Source organism: Suncus etruscus, chromosome 2 (assembly GCF_024139225.1).
Source record: "Suncus etruscus isolate mSunEtr1 chromosome 2, mSunEtr1.pri.cur, whole genome shotgun sequence".
Lineage (NCBI taxonomy): Eukaryota > Metazoa > Chordata > Mammalia > Eulipotyphla > Soricidae > Suncus > Suncus etruscus.
Genome location: NC_064849.1, coordinates 59,840,625 through 59,859,096, shown reverse-complemented (window position 1 = coordinate 59,859,096; position 18,472 = coordinate 59,840,625).

Sequence of the window (18,472 nt, the reverse complement as noted above, 5' to 3'; positions counted from 1 at the left end):
AAGAACAAGAACAAGAACAAGAACAAGAACAAGAACAAGAACAAGAACAAGAACAAGAACAAGAACAAGAAGAGACAGAATCCTTTTTTAAGAAGTTGCTGGTCTGGGGGCCAGAGAGATAGCATGGAGGTAAGGCATTTGCCTTTCATGCAGGAGGTCATCGGTTCGAATCCCGGCGCCCCATATGGTCCCCCGTGCCTGCCAGGAGCAATTTCTGAGCCTGGAGCCAGGAATAACTCCTGAGCACTGCCGGGTGTGACCCAAAAACCACAAAAAAAAAAAAAAGAAGTTGCTGGTCTGGTTGGTTTGTTTTGTTGTTATTTGTGTTTCATAGCTGATGGTTTTGGTTTTTGGTTTATTCTTTATTTTTATTCTTTTTGTACTTTTGTTGTTACTCCCTTATTGTTCCTTGTTTTTCTTTAGTTTTGTTTTACTACCTTTTTCTTTTTTCTCTTTCTTCTTCTCAATGGATATTATAACACCTACATGAACTCCATGTAGTTTTTTTCTTTTTTGTTTGTCTTTTTTGTTTGTTTTATTTTGTTGTTTTATTCTCCCATATATTTTCTTATATCTCCAGTAGAACCACTTTACTGGAATCAATTTGATCAGCCTCATAATTTGAGGGGGAAAATGGATGGTACTAAGACCAGACAGTCGTATGTTCATTTGGTGGAAATAAAAAATGATCGGACTTGAATACCAAATCCCAAGTTAACAACAGAATTGATACCCAATCTACAACAAGCTATACAAGTGGAGAACAGTTGCAATAAAATTATGAGGGATAAAAGAGGGAGATGTAGGATGCATGCTGGGAACAGAGGTGGAGGGAGGACAACACTGGTGGTGGGTAACCCCTTATTCATTGTCACTATGTGCTTTAAATATTACTGTGAAAGATTTGTAATTCACTTTGACCACAATAAAAATTAAAAAAATATTTGAGTTTATGAATTGTGTGTAAAGCCTGTGCTTATTATATAAAATTTAACAAATTGGCTCTTACTCTGACATTATTTCTATTTTTCACTAATAACATTGAAACATTTTTTTTGTTTTGTTTTTGCTTTTGCTCCACATCTGGCTGCTCTCAAGGATTACTCCTGCCTAGATCTGTGCTTAAGGATTAGCTGCGGGGCTCAGGATACCAAATAGGATGCTAAGGATTGAACCAGTGTCAGGCATGTGCAAAAAAAGCACCTTCCTCACTGTGATCTTTCTCCAGTCTCTTGAATTGGAGTTTGGAATCACCCTGTATCTTACCATTGCTATAACTAAAAAAGTTATATAGTTAATATATAATGGTATCTCCTTGAGTTTTTATTTTCTATTTCTATAAAGATAGGAATTGAACACCTTTTTGTAATTTGATAGCCAACAATACATTAGTTTTAGAAATATCTGTTCAGATACAATATCATTTTTAGATTTTTTTGTGAATTTTGCATGTTACTTATTATCTAGCTAGAAATTTATTTTTTATTTTTTTTTTTTAAGATTATTTTTTTTCTCTTTATTTGGATATCTTGATTACATAAATGATTGTGATAAGGTTTCAGTCCTATAAAGATCACCCCTCTTCACCAGTGCAACATTCCCGCCACCAAAGTCCCAAATCTCCCTCCATCCCACCCCACCCCCACCTGTACTCCAGACAGGCTTTCCAGTTCCCTCATTCATTCACTTGATTATGGTAGTTCTCAGTGTAGTTATTTCTATAACTGTGCTCATCACTCTTGTGGTGAGCTTCATGGAGTGAGCTGGTGTTCCAGCTCTCCTCTAATTGTCTCTGAGGATTGTTACAAAAATGACTTTTATTTTTCTTAAGACCCATAGATGAGTGAGACTATTCTGCGTCTCTCTCTCTCCCTCTGACTTATTTCACTGAGCATGATAGATTCCATGTACATCCATGTATAGGAAAATTTCATGACTTCATCTCTCCTGACGGCTGCATAATATTCCATTGTGTATATGTACCACAATTTCTTTAGCCATTCGTCTGTTGAAGGGCATCTTGGTTGTTTCCAGAGCCTGGCTATTGTGAATAGTGCTGCAATAAATATAGGTGTGAGGAAGGGGTTTTTGTATTGTATTCTTGTGCTCCTAGGGTATATCCCTAGGAGTGGAATAGCTGGGTCGAATGGGAGCTCAATTTCCAGTTTTTGAAGAAACCTCCATATCGCTTTCCATAGAGGCTGTACTAGACGGCATTCCCACCAGCAGTGGATAAGAGTTCCTTTCTCTCCACATCCCCGCCAGCACTGATTGTTCTCATTCTTTGTGATGTGCGCCAATCTCTGTGGTGTGAGGTGGTATCTCATCGTTGTTTTGATTTGCATCTCTCTGATGATTAGTGACGAGGAGCATTTTTTCATGTGTCTTTTGGCCATTTGTATTTCTTTTTTATCAAAGTGTCTGTTCATTTCTTTTCCCCATTTTTTGATGGGATTAGATGTTTTTTTTTTGTAAAGTTCTGTCAGTGCCCTGTATATTTTGGATATTAGCCCCTTATCTGAAGGATGTTGGGTGAATAGTTTCTCCCACTCAGTGGGTGACTCTTGTATCCTGGGCACTATTTCTTTTGAGGTGCAGAAGCTTTTCAGTTTAATGTATTCCCATCTGTTAATCTCTGCTTCCACTTGTTTGGAAAGTGCAGTTTCCTCCTTGAAGATACCTTTAGTCTCAATGTCATGGAGTGTTTTACCGACATGTTGTTCTATATACCTTATGGTATCTGGTCTGATATCAAGGTCTTTAATCCATTTGGATTTTACCTTCGTACATGATGTTAACTGGGGGTCTATGTTCGCTTTTTTGCAAGTCGCTAACCAGTTCTGCCAGCACCACTTGTTGAAGAGATTTTCTCTGCTCCACTTAGGATTTCTTGCTCCTTTGTCAAAAATTAGGTAATTGTATGCCTGGGGAATGTTCTCTGAGAACTCAAGCCTATTCCACTGATCTGAGGGTCTGTCTTTATTCCAATACCATGCTGTTTTAATAACTATTGCTTTGTAGTACAGTTTAAAGTTGGGGAAAGTAATGCCTCCCATTTTCCTTTTCCCTAGGAGTGCTTTAGCTATTCGAGGATGTTTATTGTTCCAGATGAACTTCATAAGTGTTTGATCCACTTCTTTGAAGAATGTCATGGGTATTTTTAAGGGGATCGCATTAAATCTGTATAATGCTTTGGGGAGTATTGCCATTTTAATGATGTTAATCCTGCCAAGCCATGAGCAGGGTAAGTGTTTCCATTTCCGTGTGTCCTCTCTTATTTCTTGGAGCAGGGCTTTATAGTTTTCTTTGTATAGGTCCTTCACGTCTTTGGTCAAGTTGACTCCAAGATATTTGAGTTTGTGTGGCACTATTGTGAATGGGATTGCTTTCCTGACTTCCATCTCCTCCCTATTATTATTGGTGTATAAAAAGGCCATTGATTTCTGTAGGTTGATTTTGTAGCCTGCCACCTTGCTATATGAATCTATTATTTCTAGAAGCTTTTTGGTGGAGTCTTTAGGGTTTTCTAAGTAGAATATCATATCATCTGCAAACAATGAGAGTTTGACTTCTTCCTTTCCTATCTGAATTCCCTTGATATCTTTTTCTTGCCTGATCGCTATAGCAAGTACTTCCAGTACTATATTGAAGAGGAGTGGTGAGAGAGGACAGCCTTGTCTTGTACCCGAATTTAGAGGAAAGGCTTTTAGTTTTTCTCCATTGAGGATAATATTTGCCATTGGCTTGTGGTAGATGGCTTCAACTAGATTGAGAAAGGTTCCTTCCATTCCCATCTTGCTGAGAGTTTTGATCAAGAATGGGTGTTGGACCTTATCAAATGCTTTCTCTGCATCTATTGATATGATCATGTGATTTTTATTTTTCTTGTTGTTGATGTTGTGTATGATGTTAATAGATTTACGGATGTTAAACCATCCTTGCATTCCTGGGATGAAGCCTACTTGGTCGTAGTGTATGATCTTCTTGATGATGCATTGGATCCTATTTGCCAGGATTTTGTTGAAGATCTTTGCATCAGCATTCATCAGGGATATTGGTCTGTAATTTTCTTTTTTGGCAGCATCTCTGTCTGGTTTTGGTATCAAGGTAATGTTGGCTTCATAAAAGCTGTTTGGGAGAGTTCCCTTTTTTTCAATTTCATGGAAGAGTCTGGCTAGGATTGGTAGTAGCTCCTCTTGAAAGATTTGAAAAAATTCATTAGGAAAACCATCTGGGCCTGGGCTTTTCTTTTTTGGTAGATGTTTGATTACAGTTTCAATTTCCTCAGTAGTGATGGGGGTGTTTAGATATGCTACATCCTCCTTACTTAAATGTGGAAGGTTATAAGTGTCCAAGAATTTTTCCATTTCTTCTAGGTTCTCATGTTTTGTAGCATAAAGTTTCTCAAAGTAGCCTCTGATTATCCTTTGGATCTCTGCAATTTCTGTTGTGATCTCCCCCTTTTCATTTCTGATACGGGTTATCAGATTTCTCTCTCTCTCTTTCTTTGTGAGTTTTGCCAATGGTCTATCAATCTTGTTTATTTTTTCAAAGAACCAGCTTCTGCTTTCGTTGATCTTTCGGATTGCTTTTTGGTTTTCCACTTCATTGAGTTCCGCTTTCAGCTTTATTATTTCCTTCTGTCTCCCTATTTTTGGTTCATTCTGTTGGTCATTTTCTAATTGTTTAAGCTGCGCCATTAAGTTATTCAGGTATGCTCCTTCTTCCTTCCTGATGTGTGCTTGTAGAGCTATAAATTTTCCTCTCAGGACTGCTTTTGCTGTGTCCCATAGATTCTGGCAGTTTGTGTCTTCATTATCATTTGTTTCCAGGAAAGTTTTGATTTCCTTTTTGATTTCATCTCGGACCCACTGGTTGTTCAGTAGCAGGGTGTTTAATTTCCAATTGTTAAAGTTTTTCTTCTGTGTGGCTTTGTAGTTCACATCTAATTTCAGAGCCTTGTGGTCAGCAAAGGTAGCCTGCAAGATTTCTATCCTCTTGATTTTATGGAGGTATGTTTTATGTGTCAGCATGTAGTCTATTCTGGAGAATGACCCATGTACATTGGAAAAGAATGTGTATCCAGGTTTTTTGGGATGGAGTGTCCTGTATATATCTACTAGTCCTCTTTCTTCCATAACACTTTTCAGGGCTAGTATGTTTTTGTTGGGTTTCAGTCTGGTTGACCTATCAAGTGTTGATAGGGCTGTGTTGAAGTCTCCCACAATGATTGTGTTATTATTGATTTCTTCTTTCAGATTTGTCAGTAATTGTATTAGATAATTTGCTGGTCTCTCATTGGGTGCATATATGTTTAATAGTCTGATTTCTTCCTGTTGCACATATCCCTTGATTAGTACATAGTGTCCATCTTTGTCCCTTACCACTTTTCTGAGTATAAAGTTGGTGTCATCTGATATTAATATGGCCACCCCAGCTTTTTTCAGGGTGTTGTTTGCTTGGATAATTTTCTTCCAACCTTTGATTTTGAGTCTATGTTTGTTCTGACTATTCAGATGTGTTTCTTGTAGGCAGCAGAAGGTTGGATTCATCTTTTTGACCCATTTTGCCACTCTGTGTCTTTTAATTGGTGAATTTAGTCCATTGACATTGAGGGAGATGATTGTCATAGGATTTAATGTCATCTTTGTAGATAAGTTTGCTGTGTTTGTTGGTCTCTCTTGTCTTAGAGTAGACCTGTCAGTTTTTCCTTTAAGGCTGGTTTATCTTCTGTGAAGTTCCTGAGCTGTTGTTTATCCGTGAAGCTGTGTATTCTTCCTCCAAACCTGAATGTGAGTTGGGCTGGGTGCAGTATTCTTGGGGAGGCATTCATTTCATTCAATCTTGTCACAATATCCAACCACTGTCTTCTGGCCTTGAGAGTTTCTTGTGACATGTCTGCTGTAAGTCTTAGGGATGCTCCTTTGAATGTAATTTCCCTTTTTGATCTTGCTGCTTTCAGTATTCTATCCCTATCTATGGGATTTGTCATTGTAACGAGGATGTGTCTTGGTGTGTTTTTCTTTGGGTCTCTTTTAGCTGGTATTCTTCGGGCATGCAGTATTTGATTGCATGTAGGCTTTAACTCTGGGAGTATCTCTTTGATGATGTCTTTGACAGTTGATTCTTCTTGGAGATCTCCTTCCTGGGTTTCTGGGACTCCAATGATTCTTATGTTGTTTCTGTTGAGTTTATCAAAGACTTCTATTTTCATCTCTTCGCATGCCTTGAGTACATTTTCCATTGCCTGTTCGTTTGTCTTAATGTTCTTTTCCAATTTCTTCTGTTGTGTTGAGCTTTTCTGCATCTCATCTTCCAGTACTCCGATTCTCTCCTCAGCTGCTGATACCCTGTTGGCGAGGCTATCTATTGTGGTTTTCAGTTGAGCAACCGTATTTTTCAGATCTGTTATTTCAGTTTGGAGTTTTCTGATTTCTGTTTTTGTGTTCTCTTCAGATCGATCTATGCTCTTTTTGAGGTCTACGAACATATTCCATATTTCTACTCTAAACTCCTTATCTGAAAGGTTAATCAGGTGGTTGTAATTTATTAGATCAACCGAGCTTTCGTCTTCATTCTCTATGGATGGTGTTTGCCTGCGAGTTTTCCCCATTGTCACGCTTGTAGTGTGGTTTTTCCTGCGTGTTGTGGTGGGGTTCATTGATTAGGAAGAGTTCGCGGCTGCAAAGGAAAGCGAAGCGGCTGAGCGCTTCTGTTGCCTCTAGTTGCAAGTCCTCAGAGTGAACAAAGGCAGGGCAAGGTAGAGCGATCCCGCAGTCCCAGAATGCAGCTGCTCACCAGCTTCAAAATGCAGTTTTTTAGGGGTGCACTCCCTAGGCCCCTGAGGAAACCTTCGGAAGTTCAGAAGCACAGTTTCAGGCAGACAGAGATAGGAGTTTTCCCCGAAGTCCTCAGAGTAAACAAAGGCAGGGCAGGGCAAAGCGATTCCGCGGCCCCACAATGCAGGCACTCACCAGCTTCAGAATGCAGTGTTTTTGGGGGTGCGCTCCCTAGGCCCCTGAGGAAACCTTCGGAAGTTCAGAAGCACAGTTTCAGGCAGACAGAGATAGGAGTTTTCCCCGAAGTCCTCAGAGTAAACAAAGGCAGGGCAGGGCAAAGCGATTCCGCGGCCCCACAATGCAGGCACTCACCAGCTTCAGAATGCAGTGTTTTTGGGGGTGCGCTCCCTAGGCCCCTGAGGAAACCTTCGGAAGTTCAGAAGCACAGTTTCAGGCAGACAGAGATAGGAGTTTTCCCCGAAGTCCTCAGAGTGAACAAAGGCAGGGCAGGGCAAAGCGATTCCGCGGCCCCACAATGCAGGCACTCACCAGCTTCAAAATGCAGTGTTTTTGGGGGTGCGCTCCCTAGGCCCCTGAGGAAACCTTCGGAAGTTCAGAAGCACAGTTTCAGGCAGACAGAGATAGGAGTTTTCCCCGAAGTCCTCAGAGTGAACAAAGGCAGGGCAGGGCAAAGCGATTCCGCGGCCCCAGAATGCACGCACTCACCAGCTTCAAAATGCAGTGTTTTTGGGGGTGCGCTCCCTAGGCCCCTGAGGAAACCTTCGGAAGTTCAGAAGCACAGTTTCAGGCAGACAGAGATAGGCGCAGGCTTATTTCTATTCACACTCTTTTTTTCTTCCACTGAGTAGAAATTTATTATACATATTATTATAAGCACTTTATCTTAATATAAAATCTGTCTTATCTTCTTATTGGTTTTTTATAGAGCACATGTATTTAAACTATATAAAGCTCAGAGTTTTTCAGTTCAATCAACTATTTACCTGTAAGGTTAATAATTTTGTTGATGTATCTAAAAATACAAACACAAAAACCATGCAGATTTTTCTAATTTTTCTTCAGAATTATTTTAGTTTTATATTTAACTTAGGGTTGTAATTTTTAAAGTAAATATTGACTTAACCCATTAAGAATACTCTGTCTATTTTTCATAGCTGTGTCTAGTATTTACATAAATATTGCTGAAAATCTATTTTCTTGAATGAATACTTCTTACCCTTTGCTGAAAATCTATTTATTATAATGTGTTTTATCCATTCCATTAATCTGTGTCTATTATTTTGTTTTACCACATTATTTACATTTAATTTTTAATATGTCTTGAAATCAGATGATAGTAATTGAGTTTTACTTAACTTTAGAATTCTCCTGTCTATTATAATTAATTAACTTTCCACATACATTTTCATTGCAAAAGAGGAGAATTTGTTTAGGTTTTGTTTGGGGTTCAAGTGAGTACATAGACAAAATTAGAAAGGACTGACATTGGCTCCCTGTGTGTGACACCAGGCAGGGAAAATCCGCGAAAGTACACCGGCCCAGTGGGGCCCAACTGTGAAAAACTGTGAGTGTGACCTGTCTATGTCTGTCTACTGTCCTCTTGCGTGAAACTCTTGCGAGTTGTCTATGTCTGTCTACTGTCCCCTTGCGTGAAACTCTTGCAAGTGGGGCAAAAAGAGGCTCCAGCGGAGCATGGCCGCTCTGCTTCGCTACGCGGCCGTGCACTCTTTCTAAGGAAAGAACACCATTGCAACAAGAAGGAAAAATCACACTAAGAACAGTGCTATATCACAGAAGCAAACATTTCTCTCTGGACTGTCTTCTCTGTTGCATGCTCAGGCCTAAGATTTGACCCAGTGTGAGGCTTCATCCACGGAGGACTCCCCTCCCTTAGAGGCAAGTCAGCCCATCCAGAAAGGGAGGAGCCAGAGGAGTGTGCTGCCTGCATCATATAGACAATGAATACAACCACAACACTTAGAAAAACCCACAATACAAGTGTGACAATGGGGAAACAACGCAGGCCAGCATCAGACATAGAGAATGAAGATGACAATTCTGAGGACCAGATAATGACCAACCAACTAATCAACATCTCAGATAAGGACTTTAGACTAGCAATATGGAAGATGCTCAACAATCTCAAAGAAACCATGGATCGAGTTGAACAGAACACTAATAGGAACCAAGAAAATATGAAGACAGAAATCACAAAACTCCAAACTGAAATAACATGTCAACTAACAGGACTGAAAAAGTCAGTAAACGAAGTGAATGACAAAATGGATAAGCTCTGGGAGAGGGTATCAGAAGCTGACAATAGACTTGGTGCTGTGGAAGATGAGATACATAACAATTCCATACAGCAGGAGAGATTGGACAAAAAACTTAAAGCAAATGAGCAGACAATGGAAAAATTAGTCAAAGAATGGGAACAGATGAAAATAGAAGTCTATGATAAGATCAACAGAAACAACTTAAGAATCATTGGAGTCCCAGAGACCCAGGAAGAAAATTTCCAGGAAGAATCAACGGTCAAGAACATCATTAAAGAGAAACTTTCAGAGCTAAAGAATATATGGGATCAAATCCTGCATGCCCGAAGAGTACCAACCAAAAGAGACCCCAGAAAAACCACCCCAAGACACATCCTAGTCACAATGACAAATCCCACAGATAGAGACAGAATTCTGAAAACAGCAAGATCAAAAGGGGAAATCACGTTCAAGCAAGCTTCCCTGAGATTTACAGCAGACCTGTCACCAGAAACACTCAATGCCAGAAAGCAGTGGTGGGATATTGTGACAAGACTGAATGAAACGAATGCTTCACCCAGAATACTATACCCGGCAAAACTCACTTTCCGGTTTGACGGAAGAATACATGGCTTCACAGACAAAAAACAGCTCAGAAACTTCACAGACACAAAACCAGTCTTAAGAGAAAAACTGAAAGACCTAATCTAAGAAAAGACTACCCAAAAGACAAACCAAATTTTGAAATAAAGATAGCGTTAAATCCCAGGACAATTCTTTCTCTCAACGTCAATGGACTAAATGCACCAGTTAAGAGACACAGAGTGGCTAAATGGATCAAAAAACTCAATCCAACCTTCTGCTGCCTACAAGAAACGCACCTGAATAGTCAGAACAAATATAGACTCAAAATAAAAGGCTGGAGAAAAATTATCCAAGCAAACAACACCCATAAAAAAGCTGGAGTGGCCATACTAATATCAGATAAGGCAAACTTTATACTCAGGAAGGTTGTAAGGGACAGAGATGGGCATTTTATATTAATCAAGGGGTACGTAGAGCAGGAAGAATTCACTCTCCTAAACATATATGCACCGAATGAGGGGCCAGCAAAATATTTAATACAACTGTTGACAAATCTGAAAAATAATATCAACAACAACACAATAATTGCGGGGGACCTTAACACGGCTTTGTCAACACTGGATAGTTGACCAGACTGAAACCCAACAAGAATATACTAGACCTGAGGAGAGAAATGGAAGAAAGAGGCCTAGTGGATATATATAGGACACTCCATCCCCAGAAACCTGGATACACATTCTTCTCCAATGTACATGGGACATTCTCCAGGATAGACTACATGCTGGCACATAAAACATACCTCCATAAGATCAAGAGGATAGAAATTTTGCAGACTACCTTCGCTGACCACAAGGCTCTGAAATTATTTGTGAACTCCAAAGGGACTCAGAAGAAACACTTTAACACCTGGAAGTTAAACAGCCTCATGCTCAATAACCAGTGGGTCCGAGATGAAATCAAGGAGGAAATAAAAAGGTTCGTGGAAACAAATGACAATAAAGACACAAACTCTCAGAACTTATGGGACACAGCAAAAGCAGTACTGAGAGGAAAATTTATAGCTTTGCAAGCACACATCAGGAAGGAAGAAGGAGCTTACCTGAGTAGCTTAATGACACAGCTAATAGAACTAGAAAATGCTCAACAAAAGGACCCAAGACAAGGGAGACAGAAGGAAATAACAAAGCTGAGAGCAGAAATCAACGAAGTGGAAACCCAAAAAACAATCCGAAAGATCAAGGAAAGCAGAAGTTGGTTCTTTGAAAAAATAAACAAGATTGATAGACCACTGGCAAACCTAACAAAGAAAGAGAGAGAGAGAAACTTGATAACTCGTATCAGGAATGAAAAAGGAGAGATCACTACTGATATGACAGAGATTCAAAGGGTAATCAGAAACTACTTTGAAAAAATCTACGCCACTAAAAATGAGAACCTGGAAGAAATGGATAAATTCTTGGACTCTTATAATCTTCCACGGTTGAAGGAAGAGGATGTAGCATATCTAAACACCCCCATCACCATTGATGAAATTAAAACAGTAATCAAATGTCTGCCGAAAAACAAAAGCCCAGGTCCAGATGGATTCACTAATGAATTCTATCAAACTTTCCAAGAGGAACTACTGCCAATCTTGGCAAAACTCTTTCATGAAATTGAACAAGCAGAAAAACTTCCAAATAGCTTTTATGAAGCCAACATCACCTTGATACCTAAACCAGACAGAGATGCTACAAAAAAAGAAAATTACAGACCAATATCGCTGATGAATGCAGATGCAAAGATCCTCAACAAAATCCTGGCAAATAGGATTCAATGCCTCGTTAAGAAGATCATCCACTACAATCAAGTAGGTTTCATCCCAGGAATGCAAGGCTGGTTTAACATCCATAAATCTATCAACATAATACACAACATCAATAACAAGAAAAATAAAAACCACATGATCATATCAATCGACGCAGAGAAAGCATTTGATAAGGTCCAACACCCATTCTTGATCAAAACTCTCAGCAAGATGGGAATGGAGGGAACCTTTCTCAATATAGTGAAGGCCATCTACCACAAGCCAGTGGCAAATATTATCCTCAATGGAGAAAAACTAAAAGCCTTCCCTCTAAATTCTGGCACAAGACAAGGCTGTCCTCTCTCACCTCTCCTATTCAATAGCGATTAGGCAAGAAAAGGATATCAAGGGAATCCAGATAGGAAAGGAAGAAGTCAAGCTCTCACTGTTTGCAGATGACATGATACTCTACTTAGAAAACCCTAAAGACTCTACCAAAAAGCTTCTAGAAACAATAGACTCATATAGCAAGGCGGCAGGCTACAAAATTAACACACAAAAATCAATGGCCTTTCTATTCACCAATAGTAATAAGGATGAAATGGACATTAAGAAAACAACCCCATTCACAATAGTGCCACACAAACTCAAATATCTTGGAATCAACTTGACTAAATATGTGAAGGACCTATACAAGGAAAACTATAAAACTCTGCTCCAAGAAATAAGAGAGGACATACGGAAATGGAAACACATACCCTGCTCATGGATTGGCAGAATTAACATCATCAAAATGGCAATACTCCCGAAGGCATTATACAGATTTAATGCCATCCCTGTAAAGATACCCATGACATTCTTCAAAGAAGTGCATCAGACACTTTTGAAATTCATTTGGAACAATAAACACCCTCGAATAGCTAAAGCAATCATTGGGAAAAAGAATATGGGAGGAATTACTTTCCCCAACTTTAAACTGTACTACAAAGCAACAGTAATCAAAACAGCAAGGTATTGGAATAAGGACAGGTCCTCAGATCAGTGGAATAGGCTTGAATACTCAGAAAATGTTCCCCAGACATACAACCACCTAATTTTTGATAAAGGAGCAGGAAATCCTAAATGGAGCAGGGAAAGCCTCTTCAACAAGTGGTGTTGGCACAATTGGATAGCCACTTGCAAAAAATTGAACTTAGACCCCCAGCTAACATCATGTACGAAGGTAAAATCCAAATGGATTAAAGACCTCGATATCAGCCCCCAAACCATAAGATATATAGAACAGCATGACATAGGCAAAACACTCCAGGACATTACAGGCATCTTCAAGGAGGAAACTGCACTCTCCAAGCAAGTGAAAGCAGAGATTAACAGATGGGAATATATTAAGCTGAGAAGCTTCTGCACCTCAAAGGAAATAGTGCCCAGGATACAAGAGCCACCCACTGAGTGGGAGAAACTATTCACCCAATACCCATCAGATAAGGGGCTAATCTCCAAAATATACAAGGCACTGACAGAACTTTACAAGAAAAAAACATCTAACCCCATCAAAAAATGGGGAGAAGAAATGAACAGACACTTTGACAAAGAAGAAATACACATGGCCAAAAGACACATGAAAAAATGTTCCACATCACTAATCATCAGGGAGATGCAAATCAAAACAACGATGAGATACCACCTCACACCCCAGAGAATGGCACACATCACAAAGAATGAGAATAAACAGTGTTGGCGGGAATGTGGAGAGAAAGGAACTCTTATCCACTGCTGGTGGGAATGCTGTCTAGTTCAACCTTTATGGAAAGCGATATGGAGATTCCTCCAAAAACTGGAAATCGAGCTCCCATATGATCCAGCTATACCACTCCTAGGAATATACCCTAGGAACACAAAAATACAATACAAAAACCCCTTCCTTACACCTATATTCATTGCAGCACTATTTACCATTGCAAGACTCTGGAAACAACCAAGATGCCCTTCAACAGACGAATGGCTAAAGAAACTGTGGTACATATACACAATGGAATATTATGCAGCTGTCAGGAGAGATGAAGTCATGAAATTTTCCTATACATGGATGTACACAGAATCTATTATGCTGAGTGAAATAAGTCAGAGAGAGAGAGAAAAACGCAGAATGGTCTCACTCATCTATGGGTTTTAAGAAAAATGAAAGACACCCTTGTAATAATAATTTTCAGACACAAATGAGAAAAGAGCTGGAAGTTCCAGCTCACCTCAGGAAGCTCACCACAAAGAGTGATGAATTTAGTTAGGGAAATAACTACATTTTGAACTGTCCTAATAATGAGACTGTATGAGGAAAATGGAGAGCCTGTCTAGAGTACAGGCGGGGGTCGGGTGGGGCGAAGGAAGACTTGGGACATTGGTGATGGGAATGTTTCACTGGTGATGGGTGGTGTTCTTTACATGACTGAAACCCAAACACAATCATGTTTGTAATTAAGGTGTTTAAATAAATTAAAAAAATAAAGGACTGACATTTTAATTCTATTGAGATTTACAACTGGTATATATATATACTTTCTCCATTTAATTTGATATATTGTGGGCCTTTTGACAATTGTTTTGAATTATTGAAGTCTACACAGTTAGAATTATATAAATATCTTATTTTATAAGATGAATACCAGCTTATCTCAGTTGGTTTCTGAGTTGAGTTTTAAATGTGTATATTATTGCTCACACATAAAAGCAATTATTAGAACCAAGTGTAAATTTCATATAATTTTATAAATTATATAAGATATTTTTGGAAATATTCTTTTTAAGTTTGTTTAGGTCACTAAAATGTAAGCAGCATTCATACTTTTCAAAGCATGTGGCAGAATTAATTTGGCCAATAGGTTATGGTTTGTAGTCTCCTACTCTAGTAGAAAAATCAAGAATTGAAAGAATAGATAGAGGAAATAAATATTTGAAAAAGCAAACATATAGTGCTGCAATAAATATAGATGTAAGGAAGGAATTTTTGTATTGTGTTTTTGTGTTCCTAGGGTATATTCCTGGGAGTGATATAGCTGGATCAAATGGGAGATCAATTTTCATTTTTTGGAAGAATCTGCACAACCTTTCCAGAAAGGTTGAACTAGACAGCATTCTCACCAGCAGTGGATAAGAGTTCCTTTCTCTCTGCATCCCCGCCAACAATGCTTGTTCTCATTCTTTGTGATGTGTGTCAATCTCTGTGGTGTGAGATGGTACCTCATAGTTGTTTTGATTTGCATCTCCTGATGGTTAGTGATGATGGACTCTGGAAACAACCAAGATGCCCTTCAACAGATGAATGGCTAAAGATACTGTGGTACATATACACAATGGAATATTATGCAGCCATCAGAAGAGATGAAATCATGATTTTTTTCTATACATGGATGTACACGGAATCTATTATGCTGAGTGAGATAAGTCAGAGAGAGAGAAAGATGCAGAATGATCTTACTCATCTATGGGTTTTAAGAAAAATGAAAGACATTCTTGCAATAATTTTCATAGACAAAATAAAGGACGGCTGGACGTTACAGCCCACTTCATGAACCTCACCATAAAGAGTGACGAGTTTAGTTAGAGAAATAGCTACATTACAAACTATCCTAACAAAGAGAATATATGAGGGAAATAGAAAGCTTGTCTAGAGTACAGGTGGGGGAAGGGTCGGGAGGAGGAATATTTGGAACATTGGTGGTGGGATATTTGGAATATTGGCGGTGGGAATGTTGCATTGGTGATGTGGGGGTGTCCTCTTATATGAGTGAAACCCAACCATAATCATGTGTGTAACCAAGTTGTTTAAATAAAAATGTTATTAATAAAAAAGAAAAGAAAGGAAATAAAGAAGAAAGAAGAAAGAAAAAGAAGAAATAAGGAAAGAATTAAAGAAATAAAGAAAGGAAGAAAAAAGGAAAGAAAGAAAGAAAGAAAGAAAGAAAGAAAGAAAGAAAGAAAGAAAGAAAGAAAGAAAGAAAGAAAGAAAGAAACTAAGAAAGAAAGAAAGAAAGAAAGAAAGAAAGAAGGAAGGAAGGAAGGAAGGAAGGAAGGAAGGAAGGAAGGAAGGAAGGAAGAAAGAAAGAAAGAAAGAAAGAAAGAAAGAAAGAAAGAAAGAAAGAAAGAAAGAAAGAAAGAAAGAAAGAAAGAGAAAGAAAGAAAGAAAGAAAGAAAGAAAGAAAGAAAGAAAGAAAGAAAGAAAGAAAGAAAGAAAGAAAGAAAGAAAGAAAGGAAGGAAGGAAGGAAGGAAGGAAGGAAGGAAGGAAGGAAGGAAGGAAGGAAGGAAGGAAGGAAGGAAGGAAGGAAGGAAGGAAGGAAAGAAGGAAGGAAGGAAGGAAGGAAAGAAGAAAGGAAGAAGAAAGGAAGAAGAAAGAAAGCACTCCTGGTTTGGGGGACCATATGGGACTCCAGGGGATTTAACCATGGTCCTTCCTGGCTCAGCCACATGCAAGGCAAACAACCTATTGCTGCACCATCGCTCTTTCCCCCTACAGTTCCTACAGTGCAATCCTTTATGTCTGCCTCTCTCTCTCCCTGATTCATTTCACTTAGCATGATAGTCTCCAGAGACATCCATATATCAACAGCTATTTTTTAATAATTTTTTTAAACTACTGAAAAAAAAGGCAAACATATAACTCGACTGTTATCCTGTTATGTGCTCTTCTGAAATAACAAGTCTATCTGTTACATATGTGTAATTGTGTATTTATGTGTGATCATGAATGTATTGTATCTGCTTAAAGAAAGACAAAAGTGTTTATATTAGTGTGTGCATATGTGTATTATATATATATGTATTTTTACTTATTTGTGCAATTATATGTAACGAAAAACTCAGAAATTGTCTGCATTCTAACAAGAAAAGTGAACAAATAATTTTATTTTGATGGTATTAAAAATACCAGCTATTATCTATACTTAAATATTAGATTTTTTTCAAAATTAAACTTTATTACCCTATAACAAGAGTAGATATCTACCATTGATATTTGAACAGCTACCTAGAAACTCTTTGAGCAGCTACCTAGGAAGCAATTTCCACATAATTATTTATACAATTTATATGATTATATTTTTATTTATACATTTACATTGCACCTAAAGTCAAAAAATTAAAATATTTATTCACAATATCATACTAAACTTTTTGCTGTTTCTGGTGTTATGTAACTTTATATGAATTCTATGAATTTTTATATGAATTTTAGTTTCAATTTATTTTGAGTAAGTTATTTATGTTTCTGAATTATTCAGAAACAATGAAGTAAAGGGGAAAATTAAGAAGTGGAAAATGTTACATACTGTATGATTGTATTGAGGAGTGGTAGAAGGGTGGACAGGTCAGCACACATTTTCTTGCCAATTCCATACGTGAAATTCATGGGATACTCAGAAAATAGTGTGTGACTCAATCTACTCAGCTGGAAAGTTGGATTTTAAAAAATGGCGTGCAGAGAGAATATGGAAGGTATGGTGTCTGGCAATTGAAATGGACTGTAGGAGATTCCCAACACATTACATGTCTCAAATGATGAGCACTCCAAGTAATATAACAAGGAGAGAAAGGTTATTATCAAACACTGCCGTAGTCAACAAGAGGATTTCCTGCTGTCTATCTCACAAAGAGGGATGAGAAAACATGAAGTCACGGTGAATACTGTTTGCTCCAAGATATTTAGAAGTAATTTTATCATAAAATTTACTTCTATCTTGTAAACTGCCAGAAACCTCTAAAAGGAAACAAAGCTTTGGGCAATGGATACATCAAATATAAATCCTACACTAAGAATGAACTTTTGATTTACTCAGCATCTAAACTTTTATGTTTGTGGGCAGGTTTTAAGATATCAATCATATAAATTTAATTTATATAAAATATTTCTATGTCACCAAGCATTCTGATTAATTTTCACTTATTTGAACAATTAAGACATTTTAATTATCATTTTAACTTGACATAGTAAAAATCAATTTGACAAATAAAGCATCTTAATGTTTATTTTTAATAAGTATTTTGTCTGGCTTAAACTGGACAGGTGTTTTACTAATTAAAAATTAAAGAAACTGCAGCCAGTGTGATAGCACAACACTAGGGCCTTTGCCTTGCACGTGGCTGACCCAGGACAGACCCCAGCGTCCCATATGGTCCCCCCAAGCCAGGAGCAATTTCTGAGCACATCACCGGGAGTAACCAAAAATTTTTTAAAAAGAAACTATAAAAGTTCAAATAATGAATTAGACTTTATATACCTTTGTGGCATGTTTTTCTCCACTTTTCCACTCTCATCCTCTTGTTTTCTAATAGTCTTTGGAAAATATAAGCAACAACAAACCAACAAAAATCAAATAAATGGCTGTTGATGAGATGATGAGATAGCCCAGCTCAATACTGAAATTCCATATGATTTCCCTGATTGTTGTCAGGAGTAAACACTGAGTACAGAGCTAGGCTTAACCTGTAAACATTGTGGGTGTGGCCCCCAAACAAACAAACAAAAAACATAGCAGCAATTGAAGAAATGATTAAATGATTTTCTTTTTGTTTTTTGGGTCACACCCGGCAGCGCTCAGGAGTTACTCCTGGCTCTATGCTCAGAAATCCCTCTGGCAGGCTCAGGGGATCATATGGGATGCCGGGATTCGAACCACCACCCTTTTGTACGCAAGGCAAACACCTTACCTCCATGCTATCTCTCTGGCCCCGAAGAAATGATTTTCACTCAAACCTATGCATATGTACTGTAGAAAAAAAATGAAATGCATAAAGTAGCATAAAATGATTATGATAATAATTTTAATTCTGTTTATTTTGTTTTGTTGGATTTAGGATCACACTCAACGGTGCTCAGGGTTACTCCTGACTCTGCACTTAGGGGTCTTTCCTGGAGGTGCTCAGAGGTCTATATGGGATGCCAGGACCCACTGAGCTCTAGCACAGGATATCCAAAATTACATGAGGAAGATAGAAAATGTCTTGTAGTTAGGATGTTCAAGAGTTATCTTTAAATTTGAAGCAATTAGCTGAGTTA